At 43.5% G+C, this 17,670-nt stretch overlaps 1 long non-coding RNA gene across 1 annotated transcript in view; it reads right to left on the bottom strand.

Annotated features, from left to right (window-relative positions):
• Positions 1 to 14,339: 14,339 nt before the first annotated feature.
• Positions 14,340 to 17,670, bottom strand: part of LOC120232839 — a 29,082-nt gene continuing 25,751 nt past the window's right edge. The window contains exon 3 of the long non-coding RNA XR_005528660.1: positions 14,340 to 14,907. This is a non-coding gene — a long non-coding RNA (uncharacterized LOC120232839). The remainder of the gene's footprint in view (positions 14,908 to 17,670) is intronic.

Below are 17,670 nucleotides of genomic sequence, written 5' to 3' on the forward strand. Positions count from 1 at the left end.
TTACGACTGTAGATACCACAACCTGTTTTCACCTTCCAGTGGACTCCCAACCCTGCAGCTACCATATTGAATAGCGTCCCTGCACTGGACTGTTGGATAAGCCCTTAGAGAGGCCAAGTCCTGGTGTGAGCATCTGATTGGCTGATTGGGATCACACGTCCACCCTCCGGCTCCTGTAGTCCTGCTTTTCATCTTGTCTGTCACAAAAGTGAATTTTCCTAAAAAATAAAAAGGCTGCACCAGGGCCTGGCGCTTGGGGCAATATTAGGAGCCAACAAGGTCTCTAAGACCACCTCATGGTTTGGATTAATCCTTCTCCATTGGCCCCATGGAATGTGATCATAAGACATGGGAGAGAAAACCATGTGTGGTCACAGAAGGTCTGATTTTCTCAAATATGAGATGCAAATAGCAGTCCGTGGGTTACTCTAAGAACTCTAGGGGCAGGAATGAATCTAATTATGTACATACTTTACCCAAACCCAAGTGTGACTTTACAATTGGGAGGAAAGTGCCTTTCTTTTCTTTCTTTTTTTTTTTTTTTAATGTTTTTTATTTATTTCTGAGAGAGAGAGAGAGAGACAGCGTGAGCAGGGGAGGGTCAGAGAGAGAGGGAGACACAGAATCGGAAACAGGCTCCAGGCTCTGAGCTGTCAGCACAGAGCCCAACGTAGGACTCGAACCCACAAACTGTGAGATCATGACCTGAGCCAAAGTCGGACGCTTAGCAGACTGAGCCACCCAGGCGCCCTGGAAAGTGCCTTTCTTGTGTGGAATTTACTTTCTGTGGCGATAGGACCAGCCTCGCTGTATTTTATATCTGAGAAAGAAGAGTAGATACAGCACTCTTTCACATAATAGATAATATCCATCCCATATTTCAGAAATATTCTTAGGTGTTTACGCTAATATATCAGCAAGGAGTATTTTGGAAAAATTGGTCATTTTGGTGGGCGCCTAAGTGGCTCAGTCAGTTGAGCATCTGACTTCAGCTCAGGTCATGATCTCACGATTTGGGAGTTCGGGTCCCACGTGGGGCTCTGTGCTGACAGCTCAGAGCCTGGAGCCTCTTTGGATTCTGTGTCTCCCTCCCTCTTGCCCCTCCCGTGCTCATACTCCATCTCTATCTCTCAGAAAATGAATAAATATTTTTAAAAATGGGACATTTTACAAATAAATGAGTTTGGAAGGACATCCTAGCAAGGGTGTATAGAGGCTTTTCCAGGATAGGTTTTAGTGGGTCCATGTGACCTAGTGGGGGTCACCACACCTTAAAGGCCCTCAGTTCTGCAGACCCAGAAACTTTATTTTTGTCTTTCTTCACCCATGCATTTATCTACCCATCCATCTTTACACCATCTATGCAGCCATCCAAACATCCATTCAGCGAATGTTTGTCGAGCATCTAATATGTGCTATATGTTGTCGTCGTACTGGGGATGCAGTAGTGAATAGGAGAGTCAGGGTTTTACCTTGTGTCATTTACATCCTACTGGGGAGACAGACAAAAAAGTAATCAGACAAATTAATGTGCCTGTTTTCATCTGCAAGGAAGGAAACAGGAAGCAAATAAGAGGCTAAAGTAGAAAATAAAGGGTGGGGAGCTGAAGACACTTTGGCCCAGAGAGGTTAAGAACCTTAGTCAAGATCACATGATGGTAGGTGGAGAGCTAGGATTGGAGCCTGGCAGTCTGGCTTTGAATTCACACTCTAAAAGAATTTTTTAACATTCGTTTATTATTGAGAAACAGAGAGGGACAGAGCATGAACAGAGGAGGGGCAGAGAGAAGGGGAGACACAGAATCTGAAGCAGGCTCCAGGCTCTGAGCTGTCAGCACAGAGCCCGACATGGGGCTCGAACCCACAAACTGCAAGATCATGACCTGAGCTGAAGTCAGAAACTTAACCGACTGAGCCACCCGGGTGCCCCTGCATCCACACTCTAAACCACTACACGGCCTCATACAAAATCTCCCCGTGTCCAATTCCTCATTTGTGAAGGAAGACCTGCGTGTGTCTGTTCCCCTGCCCCCGCTGCCCCCCCCCCCCAGGTTGCTGGTTCTTTTCTGCCCTTGTCTTTCTCACTGGTTGATGAGAGCCATCCAGTTAACAGAATTTGTCCTGAGTTAATGCCCACTCCCACTACACGTCTTTACTTCACATCTCCCCGCCTACGATGTACTTGACAATACCCTTCAGAACTATCAAGGTCATCAAGAAGGAGGAAAGTGTAGATGGCAGCTATACTTGTGGAGAGCACAGCATAACATGCAGAGGTAATGAATTACTGGGTTGTACACCTGAAACTAACGTAACCTTGTGTGTCAACTACACTTCAGTGAACAACAGGAAGCTCTGAGAAACTGTCACAGAGGAGCCCAAGGAGACGTGACAACTAAATGCACTATGAGGGACACCTGGGTGGCTCAGTTAGTTAAGCATGTGACACTTGATCTCAGCTCAGATCTTGATCTCAGTGTTGTGAGGTCTCCAAGCCCCGCATTGGACTCCATGATGGGTGTGGAGCCTACTTCAAGAACAACGGTACTGTGGTATCCTGGATGGAATCCTAGGACAGACATAGGGTCTTGGGTAAAACTAAGGAAACCTGAATAAAACTATAGTCTTAAGTCAGTAAGGTTTTCATACTGGTTAATTGTAACACATGTCCAGTACTAAGGTAACACGTTACTTGGGCTGAGGTATATGGGAAATGTGTACTAGTTGCTCAGTTTCTCTCTACTCTAAAGATTTTTCTGTAATCTAAAACTGTTCTTAGAAACAAAGTGTATTTTCAAAAAAATTCCATGATTCTTGCTTCATAATGGGTATAAAAATCAAGTTTATTCCTCCCTATCTCCCCACAAACTGATGTTATCAGCTTTGTGGGCCTTTGTCACTCATTTCTCCATGCCATAACATCTGATATAGACATTTTACATATTTGTACTGGGGAATTGTTATATTTTACTTTAAGAGTTTTTTAAAAATTTTAAGTAATCTATATACCCCATGTGGGGCTCGAACTCACGACCCTGAGATCAAGAGTCATGCATTCTTCTGACTGAGCCAGCCAGACACCCCTTATGTTATTTTTTAAATGAAATTATATTATACCCACCTCTCTAGATCTCATTCAGCAACAAATATGGAAATCTTTCCGTCAATATAATTCATTTTTAATGTGATTTATTCTTTTTAATAGGTGAATACTATTCCTCACACAGATGTACGACAAACATTACTGTAATGGGCTTTCATGATTTCATGAATTAGCAAATTTCCAAATTTTGCCACTATGAATGTTATAATAAACATCCTGTTTCTATAGAATATCTTGCTTGGAAAAGGATTCCTGGATCAGAGGGTATATTTTTTATTGTTTGGCTTATTAAAATATACATACAGAATCAATACATTGAAACATAACATATATAGGTTGTACATCTTGCTGAAATTGTACAAACTGAATATCCCTGTGTAACTGACACCAGGATCAAGAAGTAGAAAATTACCAAGACCTTAAGAGCTCCTTGCGTGCTGTAAGGATCTACATATTTTAAATTTTAATAGAATTGCTTGATTGCCTTCTAACTTTTTTTTAATGCTTATTTATTTTTGAGAGGGAGAGTGTCAGGAGCCGTTTCTGAACTCACTAGTTGAGAAAACTCCTTGTGAGGTTAAGGCCAGTTTGCAAGGCTCTTGCCGTCAGATGGCGAACTATACCAACCCCCACTCAATTGTCTCTGCACCGACCCCCAAGGCACCTTGTTGATTTATCGGGAGTGACTTATTCTGGCCCCGGTATGACGACTGCACCTTGTGAAGGAAATTGTTGTATCTTGGAAAAACGTTGATGCTTAGTAATCTGGAAATAGTGATCAGGACTGAGTAATCAATGACACAGAAAGGTCAGCTCTTGCTTTCAGGTTTACAATAATAAAATAATAACTTTGGTACAGACTGATGTACTATTCCTGGGCATGCAGGACGTTATAGGAACTATAAGCCCTGTGGCTAATGTTTAGATGTCTTCTTTTGTGGTTTTGGGAGCAAAGTTGCGGTTCCTGAAAAACCTGTTCTTAATACTTCCTATTCAGAGATAAACAGGCTATTGACCCCTGTTCTCAAAGAACTAACTTTTGCCTTTACTATGCTAAAAACATCCTATTTGTATTTGAATGACACTTCTGGGCTGTTCCCTATACTCCTATGCATATCAATTGTTCTGGAAAGTTTCTACTGATCAAAACATTTATCATCAGAATACCACTTTTGTGCTGTCCCCCAAACACTTAATCATAAAGTTGAGTCTCAGACAGTGCAGAGATGACTGACTGGTGACCAGAGAATCTCGGGGCTCTGTCATCCCTCTCTTGCCGACACCGTCCATCCTTCAGTGACCCCTGGACCTGCGAGAGCTGGACTCTGGCAGGAGTGAGACAGAGCATGAGTGGGGGAGGGGCAGAGAGAGAAGGAGACACAGAATCCAAATGAGGCTCCAGGCTCTGAGCTGTCAGCATAGAGCCCAGCAGAGGGCTTGAACTCATGAACCGTGAGATCATGCACGCCCTGAGCTGAAGTCAGCTACTTAACCAACTAAGCCATCCAGGCGCTCTCAAATTGCTTTCTAAAAACCTTCACAATTCCCAGCAGAGAACTGAGAACATCCTTTTCCCTCCCTGCACCCGGGTACTGCGGATGATGTCAAACTGCACTGTATGAAGTAGGACACAGAGCCTGAAGGCCATTTGCAGTGGCCCGGGAAGTGCTGTCTTTATCACTTTTTAACTTTTCTTGTGTTTGTGAAACTGCATCACACTCCTTTGTGGGCATTCCTCATAGCAATTGGAACACGGAAAGCCCTCAAAACATATTGATGGAGGGGTGCCTGGGTGGCTCAGTCAGTTAAGCATCTGACTCTTGATTTTGGCTCACGTCAAGATCTCACGGTTTGAGGGTTCGAGCCCACTTGTGGCTCTGTGCTGACAGCACGCGGTATGCTTGGGATTCTCTCTCTGCACCTCCTCTCCGCCTATTGCACATATGCTCTTTCTCTAAGAATAAAAAAATATTTAAAATACATATATTTGCTGATGGATTGTTAAAATGATAAAAAAAAAATGTCCTTTCTTCTCAAAACATCTCTAAAACTTTACCTTTTGGATTTAGTAGTGGATATTTTGTTGCCTGCGGAGCTAAAAGAAGGTGGAATTTAGAAGCAGAACACTTGAACTCAAGCTTCAGCTATGTGATATCTGGAAGACAATGTGATTTCTGTGAGTCACAAATTGCTGAATACATAATACAAAGAAAAAGAAAACCACCAGCAATTATTCCTACCTCACAATTATAAAAGTAAATTTCCAGAATGTTTTTGAAAAGCTGTTTGGAAACTGACAAATGCCACTTCACTATTATTTAATATATCTATTAGTCTCTTGATATATATTTAACTGTTGATTATTAAAATACTTTACAAGGTTCATTTCTAATTCCACATTTAAACACATATTTTTTTCCTTGAGCATATATTACCTTCCTCTTGTTAATTTGAAAAGAAACTAAATTTTTCTTTGCTACTTTATTTTTTCTCTCTCTCTTAAAATAGCAACTACCAGAAGAGGCTACTGAAAGCTTAATATTTTTTTGGTGGGCAATTAAAGAGTTAAATTTCAGTGGCCTTCTGATTAGATTGGAGAGAAGACAATGAGAACTGATCTCTCACCCCCACCCAGCCTCTCTTCTTGGCCCCCTTCTTCAGTTTCATCTGCCCATTACCCCCTCTGAAAGGCTGCTACAGTTCTTTAAGCTCTTTGACCTTGGACTACAGTAGCTGCCTGTTCCTTCTTCCTGAGACCCATCCCCCCATATTTCAGTTACTCTCATATTATGTCATAATTTGTGATATGTATGTACCTGCTATACAAATAGATACAGAATATTTACATGATGTTTTAATTTTTTAAATTTTTATTGAGATATAATCAACGTACAATATTGTATGCATTTCATGGTTATTTGATACGTTTATATTTGCCACATGAGTACCACCTTAGTGTTAGCTCATACCTCTATCTGGTCACATAATTATTTTTTTGCCATGGACATAATTTTTAATTTAAATCAGCTTTTATAAACTTGAATACATTTGTACCATGATCATATCAATTCATTTTGAAAACTATTGCACTGCTCTATTTTTTTTTAACGTTTATTTATTTTGAGAGACAGAGAATGAGCAGGGGAGGGTCAGAGAGAGAGGGAGACACAGAATCCGAAGCAGGCTCCAGGTTCTGAGCACTCAGCACAGAGCCCGACATGGGGCTCGAACCTACGAACCGTGAGATCATGACCTGAGCTGAAGTCGGACACTTAACTGACTGAGCCACCCAGCTGCCACTGTATTGCACTGCTCTAAATGGGTAGTTCCATTACTGCTAACTGTAAAGATACAGTAGTACAATAAAGATAAAATAATGTCATTGAATTCTAACTAGATAGCATGACTTAATTGTAGGCCCTGAGCCCTAAGACTGTTTTAGTTCTACAAAAAAGAAGGAGCAGGGTGACTGGCTGGCTCAGTCAGTAGAGCATGTGACTCTTGATCTCTGGGGTCATGAATTCTAGCCTCATGTTAAAGGTAGACTACTAAAAACAACTTAGAAATTAAAAATAGCAATGTTAGAAGTCTTAAAGGCAACTAGTGGCTGAGACTTCCTTCTTGAAGTCATTAGAAAAGGGTTAGAAGGAAGGTTAGCGTCTGTTGAGGCAGCCTATAGAACGCAGCTGGGGCCAGGTGACCGTAGAGCCCCAGTGCTGGGGCAGTGGGTGGATGGGAGCTGGCTGGGGGTGGGAATGATGTGTGGCAAATCCACATCTTAAAGGAAAAGGAAATGCTAAATGGTACACATCAGCTTAGAATCATTCCTGAAGCCTAAGTGCACACACACAAAACCACAGCAGCGAGGCTGAATCGAAGGAGAAAATTAAATGACCCTTATTGCCCCTGACTGCCGTGTAAATCTGTGAATCACTTCTTTAGAAAACAGGCATGAATGTATCAAATTAAAGCACACTGCTAATCTGGTACAGGACCATGATACAGATGCTCACGTAACCATTTCCCTATTTAGAATGAAAATGCCAGCAAGAAAAAGTAAGCACAATTGATTTTAATATATGTCCAGCTTCTTACAGTATCTTTTTCGTCTTGTCACTCATTACCTTTCAGGACCTTCAAGGGCAAGAGTTGAGCTTTCTTAATTCCTCTGAAATTCCTCCAAGTGAACCACAAAACGTCCTATAGGCAATGAGCCTGGGTTGATACTGACTTGTGTGAACCAAAGTCTTCAAACCTAAGTGAGAGGTAGCAGTCGAGTGTGAGGACTCCTTTTAAGGTTTTCTTTATTCACCTGGGGTCATCCAAGGAGCAGAAACAGCATCCTCTGCAGACAGAGCATTCTAATCAAGCTCACTGCATTAGAATGCTAGCTGGTATTTGGTCACTAAATTAAAGTGAAGGTCTTCAGGGCTCCCCCCACCCATTTGGTAAGAAAGTGACCTAGTTAAGTATAGGCCAACCAAAGCTGGAGGGCAAAAAATCTCACCCTGCCACCTGTTTTTGTATGACCTTCAAGCTAAGAATGGTTTTTAATGTGCTTAAATGATTGAAACAAATTTTTAAAAAATTTTTATTTGTGACACATGAAATACGTGAAATTAAGGTGTCAGTGTCCAGGGTCCGTTTTATTGGAATATAACCATGCTCATTCATATATTGTCTTTGGATAGTCTCTTGCTACAATGGCAGGGAAGTTGTGATTAAGATAGTATGCCCTAAAGGGAGACCCGGGTGGCTCAGTCAATTGAGGGTCCGACTCTGGCTCAGGTCATGATCTCACGTCTTGTGGGTTTGAGCCCAGCATTGGGCTCTATGCTGATAGCTCAGAGCCTGGAGCCTGCTTCGGATTCTGTTTCTCCCTCTCTCTCTGCCCCTCCCCACTCATATTTTGTCTCTCTCAACAATAAACATTAAAAAAAACAAGATAGTGTAGCCTAATGAAGCCTAAAATATTTACTATCTGATTCTTTATAGAAAAAGTTTGTGACACTGACCTGGACCATTAGTGTCTTTATTGGCTGCACATTGGAATCATTTGGGAAACTTAAAAAATACTGATGGTACTGATGCTTGGTCTGATTCTGATTAACTGGTCTAGAACCTGGGACTTTTTTAAAAAATTTTTTAAATGTTTTATTTATTTCTAGGAGAGAGAGAGAGACAGCGTGAGCAGGGGAGGGTCAGAGAGAGAGGGAGTCACAGACTCTGAAACAGGCTCCAGGCTCCGAGCTGGCAGTCAGCACAGAGCCCGACGCGGGGCTCAAACCCACGAACCGCGAGATCATGACCTAAGCGAAAGTCGGACACTTAACCGACTAAGCCACCCAGGTGCCCCTAGAAACTGGGACTTTTAAAAGCTTTCCAAATGATTAGAATGTGCAGCCAAGTTCAACAACAGCTGACCTGAACTAGTGCTTCTCAGACTTTAACACAATATGAATCACCTGGGGTCTGGTTAAAGCGCAGGTTCTGATGCACTAGTTCTGGGAAGGGGCCTGAGGTCCTGCATTTTTACAAGCCCCCTCGTAGTGCAAGGCTGCTGGTCCGTGGACACTGCTTCAAGTAACAAGGACCTATTATTCTAGCTTCTCCCAGAAAGAAGGGGGGAGGGGGAACCGTTCCATGTGTCTTTTATCTTCCCTTAAATGCAGGTTAAAAGATGCCACAGAACAAAAATGGCTTATCTCACAGACTTCTTAAGCAACGTCAGTAGATGGGGAATAGGCCCTGTAAACTGAAAGGGGTTTTGATCCTTTCCCCAAAAATAAATGTTTTGAATACCTGCCATCACATCGATCTCTTAAGACTTCCCATTTTCACTGAGGCAGTGAAAGAACGATTACAGCTTTCTCCTTTCACCCTGTTATTCCTAGGAGAAAGATTTTAAAGAGTGTGTATAAAGAAATCCTCTGTTGGTTAATGGCCTTGAAATTGTGTGTGGATTAACAATTAGTCTGAGTCCAGGGACTGGAGGAACAGCTCCCTGACTGGCTAGAGCTGAACTTTAGGAATTAAGTAGTGGAATAGAATGCCTTTCAGGGCATGGAATGTTCTAGAATCTTAGTTGGCTTGAGCAATTTGAAACCCCTTTTGGGTAAAATTGAAGGAGACACTCCAAGATCCCATGAAGACATTTTCCCCTAACTTCTCCACTCCCTGCTATGAAGTGGATTAAGGATTTCAGAGTCCCTTTCCCTTATTTTATTGCTAAATTGGTGGCTATATCCTTTAAAACACTTAAACGCTTACCAACTGCTGAGGGTTTATCACCCTAAGCCTATTTATTATTGAGATCTACTTCATCTTCTGAAATATAAATATGCTTGAACGATGGATGCTAATTGGATGGGGATGAGTTCTATGGAAAAAAGTTTCACTTCTTATTTCCTGGTCTCTGGAGTGAAAAGCCATCTCAAGGAAATCATTTTATGGCAGCCCTCATCTGCAGAGGAGAAGTCTTCTTTCCCTAAGCGTAAGAGGTCTGTTTTTGAGATGACTGTGACCTGACAGAGATCGAAACTTTGATGACTCAACCCCAAATTTCAGCCTGCAACTGAAAGTCCATACAGAATGAAGACCCCAGGATGCCTTGAAGTTATGGTAGTTAATGGGGGACAGGGAGGAAGCAGCTCAGCTAATTCAGCTCAGCCCCGGAATTAGCCCCATCCAAGAAGGTGCTAGTGCCTATACACACCCTGCCCTGCCCCTCCTTCTTCACCTCCAGCTGCTGCTGCTGTTAGAATTTCTTTAATCAGATAAAGGAAAACGATAGTGAGAAGTTTCAAAAGTTTGTTAGTTTCATTGAGATATAATTCACATACCATAAAGTTCACCCATTTCGAGGGCACCATCCTGTGTCCATTAGCAGTCACTCCCCATGTCCTTCCCCCTCTCCGGCCTGGCAATCACTAATCTACTTTCTGTCTCAGTGGAAGAGGAAGAGGAAGAAGGTTTTTATAGCCAGAATCCTGGGTGCTGGTTTCCAAGCGTAGGACCCTCAGCTGGCTCTTTCACTACTTCACGTCAATGGGCCTTGGTTTCCTCAGCTGCCAAATGGGTGGTTCTCAGTCATGGCTGCCCATTAGAATCAGTTGGGGAACTTTGAAGAAATGCTGATGCTGAGATCCTACCCACAGAGATTCTGATTTACTAGGTCTGGGGTGGGGTGGCTTAGACACGTGAAATTTTTTTGTGTTTGTTTATTTTTGAGAGACAGAGTGTGAGTGGGGAAGGGGCAGAGAGAGAGGAAGACACAGAATCCGAAGCAGGCTCCAGGCTCGGAGCTGTCAGCACAGAGCCCGACGTGGGGCTCAAACTCACGAGCCAGGAGATCATTCCCTGAGCCGAAGTCGGACGCTTAACCAATGGGGACACTGAGACGCCCCAGGTGCTTGAAACTTTTAAAAGCTCTGCAAGGCAAATTTATTCCAAGACTTGCTATCAAAATGTAGTCCTGGGACCAGCTGGGAGCTTATCGGAAATGCAGACTCCCAGGTCCCTCCCCAGACCCACTGCGTCAGCACAGGGGGCATTAACAAGACCCCAGGTGATTGTTGTGTGCGCACGCAGTCCGGCACAGAGAGATGTGCCCTGGCAGCCCATCCCGCTCTAACAGTTTGCAGCTCTGTGATCCCTGTTCCTGCCTTCGTGGGCCACCAGGTGATTTTAGTAATCCGTTCCCACAAAGCAGAATATACCCTTCCTGGAAACTTGGCTTTCAGTTTGCTCGCCGAACAGGATATAGGAATATGCCATTGGCAAAGCCTTACTAGAAGTTTGTTCAGTGATAGTTAATTACACAGTAATTTGGAAGAACATCAAGTCATTTTAGAGTTGTTTTATCTACTGTCCAGAAGCAAAAAAAAAAAAAGGCATTTAGGTCTCCACCTTTTGCCAGCTTAGTATTCTGTACTTAGTAGACACCGTGTGTCAGCCAGGCCTCTGGTTTCCATTTAAAGCCGCGTAAGCGGAGTTTCTCAGCCACGGCTGTCCATTGGAATCACCTGGGGAACTTTTGAAACTCCAGACTGCCAGGCTCCCCAACCCAAACCAAAGAAGTCAGAATCTTGGTAGTTTTTATTTTTTATTTTTTTTAATGTTTATTTATATATACAGAGAGGGAGAGAGAGAGTGTGCATGAGCATGGGTGTGGCAGAGAGCGAAGGAGAGAAAGAGACCCAAACAGGTTTCGCGCTGTCAGCACAGAGTCCCTTGTGAGGCTCAAACTCACGAAACCTTGAGGTCATGACCTGAGCTGAAACCAAGAGTTGGATGTTTAACCGACAGCCACCCAGGTGCCCCAGAATCTTGGGAGTTTTTAAAGCTCTTGGGGTGCCTAGGTGGCTCAGTCAGTTAAGCATTCAACTTTGGCTCAGGTCATGATCTCATGGTCTGTGGGTTCAAGCCCCGCATCGGGCTCTGTGCTGACAGCTCAGAACCTGGAGCCTGCTTTGGATTCTGCGTCTCCCTCTTTCTCTCTCTGTCCCTTCCCCACTCATGCTCTGTCCCTCTCTGTCTCTCAAAAATGAATAAACATTAAAAAAATGTTTAAAAAGCTCTCCAGGTGGGCACCTGGGTGGCTCAGTTGGTTGAACGGTTGACTTTGGCTCAGGTCATGATCTCACAGTTCGTGAGTTCGAGACCCACATCAGGCTCTGTGCTGACAGCCTGGAGCCTGCTTCCCATTCTGTGTCTCCCTCTCTCTCTGCTCCACCTCTGCTTGTACTCTGTCTCTCAAAAATGAATAAACATTAAAAAAAATTTAAAAAGCTCTCCAGGTGATTATATTAAGTCCAAGTTGAGAATCACTGGTATGGAGGTTTTACTCTCATTCCCCTGTTCAGGATGTACTGAAAACTCCTGGTTTTGTCGCTGTTTAAGGTCTAAGGCTGTTTCAAACACATTATCATTGATCTGCTCAGTACCCATGTGCTGAACATCTTCATGCCTCAAGCCCCACCAGCAGGATTTGAGAGAAGGAGCCTACCAGTCCCAAAGACTTGGAGAATGTGAGCCCCTTGATGGTTTGCTTGACCAAGCTTAGGACAGTGGAAGCCCTGACACTTTGTATTGCTTCTCCAGGGTTCTACACACAGGAGAGAGTCTGCACTGCCAATCTCAGGAAGCAGATAGATCATTTGGATATGCAGGTTTGTCTCTTGGTCCTCATGTCCATGACGAATGCACTAAAAAGTTGATCAGTTAAGAGATAGGTACTGAAAATGATGCCCAGTACCCAAGGGAGTAGCCGGAAGAAGAGGCCTCTGGGATCTGACCGATGAGATAAGGCATCCATTAGGCTGTGTTGACAGTTAGCAAACAGCACATGGGAGAATGCAGTCAAGGGTCCATTGGTGGTAAGATCAGCAAGGACACAGAAATCCAGAGGAAGTGAAATCCGTGCCGCTGGAATAAGATGAAGAAGCCACATAGCAGAGATAGCTCATAGAGGGGCGACTGGCTGGCTCAGTTGGTAGAGTGTTCAACTCTCGATTTCGGGGTCATAAGTTCAAGTCCCATGTCTGGAGTAAAGCTTACATGGAAAAAAAAAAAAAAAAGATGGCTCATGGAAGGGGTGAGGATGGTGTTCATAGACTATATATTACATAAGATACTATTGGTTACATTTCCTATGAGCCAGGCATTGTGCTAAATGATTTCCCTGTATAGTTTTATTTACTCCTCTCAACAACATAAGAACTCTATCCCCATACTGTAGATGATGAAACTGAAGCACAGAGAAGTTTAACTTGCCCAAGGTCACGTTGAACCTGGTCTATATGATTCCCAAGTCCATGCCCTCCACCATACCGTATGTGTGCCAGCAGGCAGATTCCTAACATTTATATATATTATCTCATTTAATCCTCAAGATAAGAACGCTTGCTGGTAGGCGGCCCCTTTATTCTCAAGTTCTAGGAAAGGGAATTTGGACACAGAGAAGCTAAGTAGCTAGCCTGAGGTCTAGGGTTGCCAGATAAACTGCAGAACAGTCGGATAAATTTGATAAATAACATAATAGCTTAGTATAAACATCACATGGGATATACTTATGCTAGAAAGTATTCATTGTATATCTGACAAATTTAAATGAGTCTCCTGTTGGCATTTGTTTGTTTTTGCTAAATCTGGCCATCCTCCTGAGGTCACACTGTTGCCAGGTGATAAAGCAAGGTTTGCATCAGGTGGTCAGACTCTAGGGTCCACACTTTGAACCACCATGTTTCGGTGTCGCAGAGTGTGTTCTCATGCATGGGAGGAAGTGAGCAGACTTGGCTCCCAGGTCAGGCTGGTGAGGGGGCGGTGAGAAGCAGCAGTGGACTTTTCCACCTGTCCCTCCCCCTCTCCTGCACTCACCTGCTGCTGCTGCTGCTGCTGCTGCTGCTGCTGCTGCTGCTGTCCCCACCTGCTGGTGGTGTAAGAGTTAAGGGAGCTGGGCAATGCAGCCTTTGGTAATAAATGCTTAGTTCTGATGCCAAATCCAGAAGGAAAAGGAAAACAGGAAAAAATGAGAGAGAGGGAAGGAAACGGGGAGAGAGTTAGAGAGATGGTACAGGAGTCTGCAGACACTGTCACAATCACAGGACCACCCGTGAGGATAAATGCCTTTATCTGGAAAGTGTCCCAGTAACGTGTGGCAGAACCACAGAGTTGCAATTACATGACCGTCCGATGGACCCCCTATTGACCAGGGAACTAGAACTCTGTCAGGGAGCCTTCCAGCCAGTCAGCTGACGTAGACCCAGGGCCATCAGCCGGGAGTGTGGCTGGGGCCAGGAGGCCTGAGAGAAGTGTGACATCTCCAGGGCAGATGCTGAGTTCAGCAACAACACGTCTCACTTCGGCAGTCTGGCTCATCCCGATGAGCAGCAGGGAGCTGCAGCTGCAAAAATGAACTTTTTTAGTTCGTAGTTAAGGGGGTGAGCACTTGCGTCATTGAACATCAAATACATCACAAACACGAGAGTTTAATGGGACCAGTGTGATACTCAGGAAGAGGCAATAAAAATTGGTAATAAGAAGATAAGCAGAAGCAGATAAACTATTCCCTGCTGTGGAGGAACAGGGATTCAGAAAAGAATCCACTGTATATAAACTAACATTTATGTCAGAGACAGCCGTGCACTATATTGTATAGTTTATATTTAGTAGTGTTTTAAACATTATTTTTACTTCCTTTTGTTGTTTTCTGGAGACCTGAGTTAAAGAACCCCGTGAGACAGGATATATACGAGTGTGACCAAAATGGCTGAGGTATGGCCCAAAGATGCCAAGCATTGGTAGTGTAGAGCTCTTTTCAAGTCTGTTTAGAATGTTTATTAACCACCACCTTCCTCCCAGTCTCCCTGTCCTCTGTCCTCAGGCAATTCCTCCATCCCGCCGCTAGGATTTAGAGGTAAATCCTGGATGGCTTAGATTGCTATCAACTGCATAAAAGAGAAAGTTGCAAAAGTTCAATGCCTTTTGTCATCTCTTTCCAAACCGCTTTCCAAATTCGTTTAAGATCGGTTTTTCCCCAGTACAGGCTACACCTGCCTTGTCTTTATGGATTTTCTGGTTGAGACCGTGCAGGGTTCTCTGGCTGCGTCTCTTTAACAGACCCTCGCTCACACTCTTCAGGACAATTGCCCGTTGATCACCAGACGTTTTTGGACCTCCACGCCTTAGAATGTGCTGTCCCTTCCATCTGGTCCTCCAGTGGTATCCCAGAGCTGGCTCTTATGGGCTCAGGTACATCTCTGGTCCCAACTCTGCTCAGTGACATCCCGTTGGTATCCTAAAATCTGCCAAGTAGGAGAATGTACGCCATGGAAATTAGCAAAACCTACACATCAGGGCCTCCCCTGCCCCCCTTGGAGTTCCGGTTGTTAAACATTCACTAGCACACCACTGTCATCGCCTGCTTCTGCCTAGAAGATTCCTACTTATCCTCCAAGACAGAGCGCTTCTCTGTGAAGCTTTCTTTGACTCCCACAGAGAAATAGGGAGAAGAAAGCAACCCCTCTGTGCTGAGCCTCTGGGCTGGGTGCTTTACATACAGAATTGTCATGTCTTTACTAAAGCAGTTATATCATATTTTAATTGTTTGTGATTGCCTCCTTGATTAAGTGCTAAGTGTAAAGATTGCAATCTATATTGACCTTTAAAATCCCAGAGGCCCTGAAAGTGTCTCTTATAAATAGTTGAGTTCTTAGTGAATGTCAAGTATTTAATGAAGTAAAAAACTAGGAGGAAAAATTGAATTGCTTTGTTTTTTCCGTCTCTGTTCTCCCAAAGGGTACCCCCTCACACACAATCAAAGCTGAATATTTGACCCATATCTTCTGCTGGGCAACTTTTTGAAATTCACAGTAAACAAATTTATACAAAGGTATCACTAAGTATAATAGTTGTGGCATGTTTATAAATGCAGAAGGGGCTGTAGGAACTGGTATATAGAGATGGAAATTTTAGGGGCACCTGGATGGCTCAGTCAAAGCAGCATGACTCTTGATCTGGGGGTTGTTGAGTTTGAGCCCCACATTGGGTGTAGAAATTACTTAAAAATAAATTCTTGGGGCGCCTGGGTGGCTCAGTCAGTTAAGTGTCTGACTTTGGCTCAGGTCATGATCTCACAGCTTATGAGCTTGGGCCCTGCATCAGGCTCTGTGCTGACAGCTCAGAGCCTGGAGCCTGCTTCAGATTGTGTCTCCCTCTCTCTGACCCTCCCCCATTCACACTCCATCTTTCAAAAATAAACATTTAAAAAAATAAACTTTTTTAAAAAGATGGAAATTTTAGGTCTATGGGAGGCAGGTGGGGAAGGTATTTTTGGTCAGAGGTGCTTTATAGTGACCTCTCGTTAAATCTGTGGGGTAAAAGATGTGGTTAGCGTCATACTTGGCCTGAAATATGAACTGTATAAGTAGCCACCACCACCACCTCCGGCCTCATTCTCTTCATCATCATCTAATATTAGTGACGAACAAAGCTAGACAAAGCTAAGAAGCCATTTGACTGACCTGAAGCTCTCTACGGAAGCTTGCAAACTCCTGGTTTTGCCCTCTTGTTTTCCCTTAAACTTATTAAAGCATCAAAACATTGTGAAGAAAGCTTTTTTTTCCTGTGGCTGTTAGGATGCTTTCTGCATATGACTCCCCCACCCTCACCTGCCAGTGTGAGAAGCAAACAAAATATTACTTTCATCTGATTTGAATAGATGGGGTAAAATGATTGGCTGAAAGGACCTTCCCTGTAATTTATTCAAGCCAACTTAACCAAAAGCTAGGACGTAGATGAAAGATTATGTCACACTTATCCGTAAGAAAACAGTCTAGGGGCGCCTGGGTGGCTCAGTCTGTTAAGCATCTGACTTCAGCTCAGGTCATGATCTCACAGTTTGGTTCGTGAGTTTGAGCGTGGTGTCAGGCTCTGTGCTGACAGCTCAGAGCTTGGAGCCTGCTTCAGATTCCGTGTCTCCCTCTCTCTCTGCCCCTCCCCTGCTCATGCTCTGTTTCTCTGTCTTTAAAAAATAAAATTAAAATTAAAAAAAGAAAGCAGTTTATGCAGAAGCAACAGTAAAGTGTGCCTGCTCTATTCTGATCTTACTGCTACAGGAATAAGTATTTTGAAGCAACAGTGAAGTAAGCTGATTAGCAATAAGCTAATCTTATTGCCCTTTGGTCTTTGTCCAAAGGCCAGAGAGTTGCCCCGATAAAAACAGAACAGAGATAATTGTGGGTTGCAAAGGGGGCTTCATGGAACAGATGAGGCCTGGAGCACAGGTAGGATAAATTATGAAGGATGTCCTGAGGGAAGAAAGTTAACTGGGGTCAATATTTAGAGTAGCATTTCCTGCTCGGTGCTTTGCAAAAACAGCATTTGGCAAAAAGCACGCTAAGACCAAAGAAATCTGGGAAATAGTGCATGTATCCATCTTGGGTGACACTATGTATCATGTGTTCTGGGAACACCTGAAGAGAAGAACCCTAATTGGCCTGTTTAATGTTTCCCAACTGTGCTTGATCGGAGAATCTCCTTTTGGGGAACACCCATTAACATCTTTCGGAATGTTCAAGTACCATAGGGCCTCGTTGGGACACACTAATTTACGAGATGATGTTTCTGAAAACTAGTCTTTATTTATACCTTCTATGAGACCTCAAAAGAGTTCATCTCATCGTCAGTTCATGCTACCTTATGATCACAATTTCAACAGGGCTTCTCTTGTATTTTATCTTTCCCCTTTATCCCCAAACCCCTACTCCCCACCTTAAGTACCCATGTTCATATGTTTCTTATGTTCCTTAAATATGCCTTTATCTTGATTAAGACAGAGAGGGAGCCAAACCATAATAGACTCTTGGAATAAACTGAGGGTTGCTGGAGGGGAGGGGAGGGGGATGGGCAAAATGGGAGATGGGCATGAAGGAGGGTACTTTTGGGGATGAGCACTGGGTGTCATATGTAAAAGATGAATCACTGGGTTCTCCTGAAGCCAAGAGTTCATTGTATTAACTAACTTGAATTTAAATTAAAAAAAATATGCCTTTATCTTATACAATATA

This window comes from Hyaena hyaena, unplaced genomic scaffold (genome assembly GCF_003009895.1).
Source record: "Hyaena hyaena isolate Hyena2069 unplaced genomic scaffold, ASM300989v1 scaffold_79, whole genome shotgun sequence".
Lineage (NCBI taxonomy): Eukaryota > Metazoa > Chordata > Mammalia > Carnivora > Hyaenidae > Hyaena > Hyaena hyaena.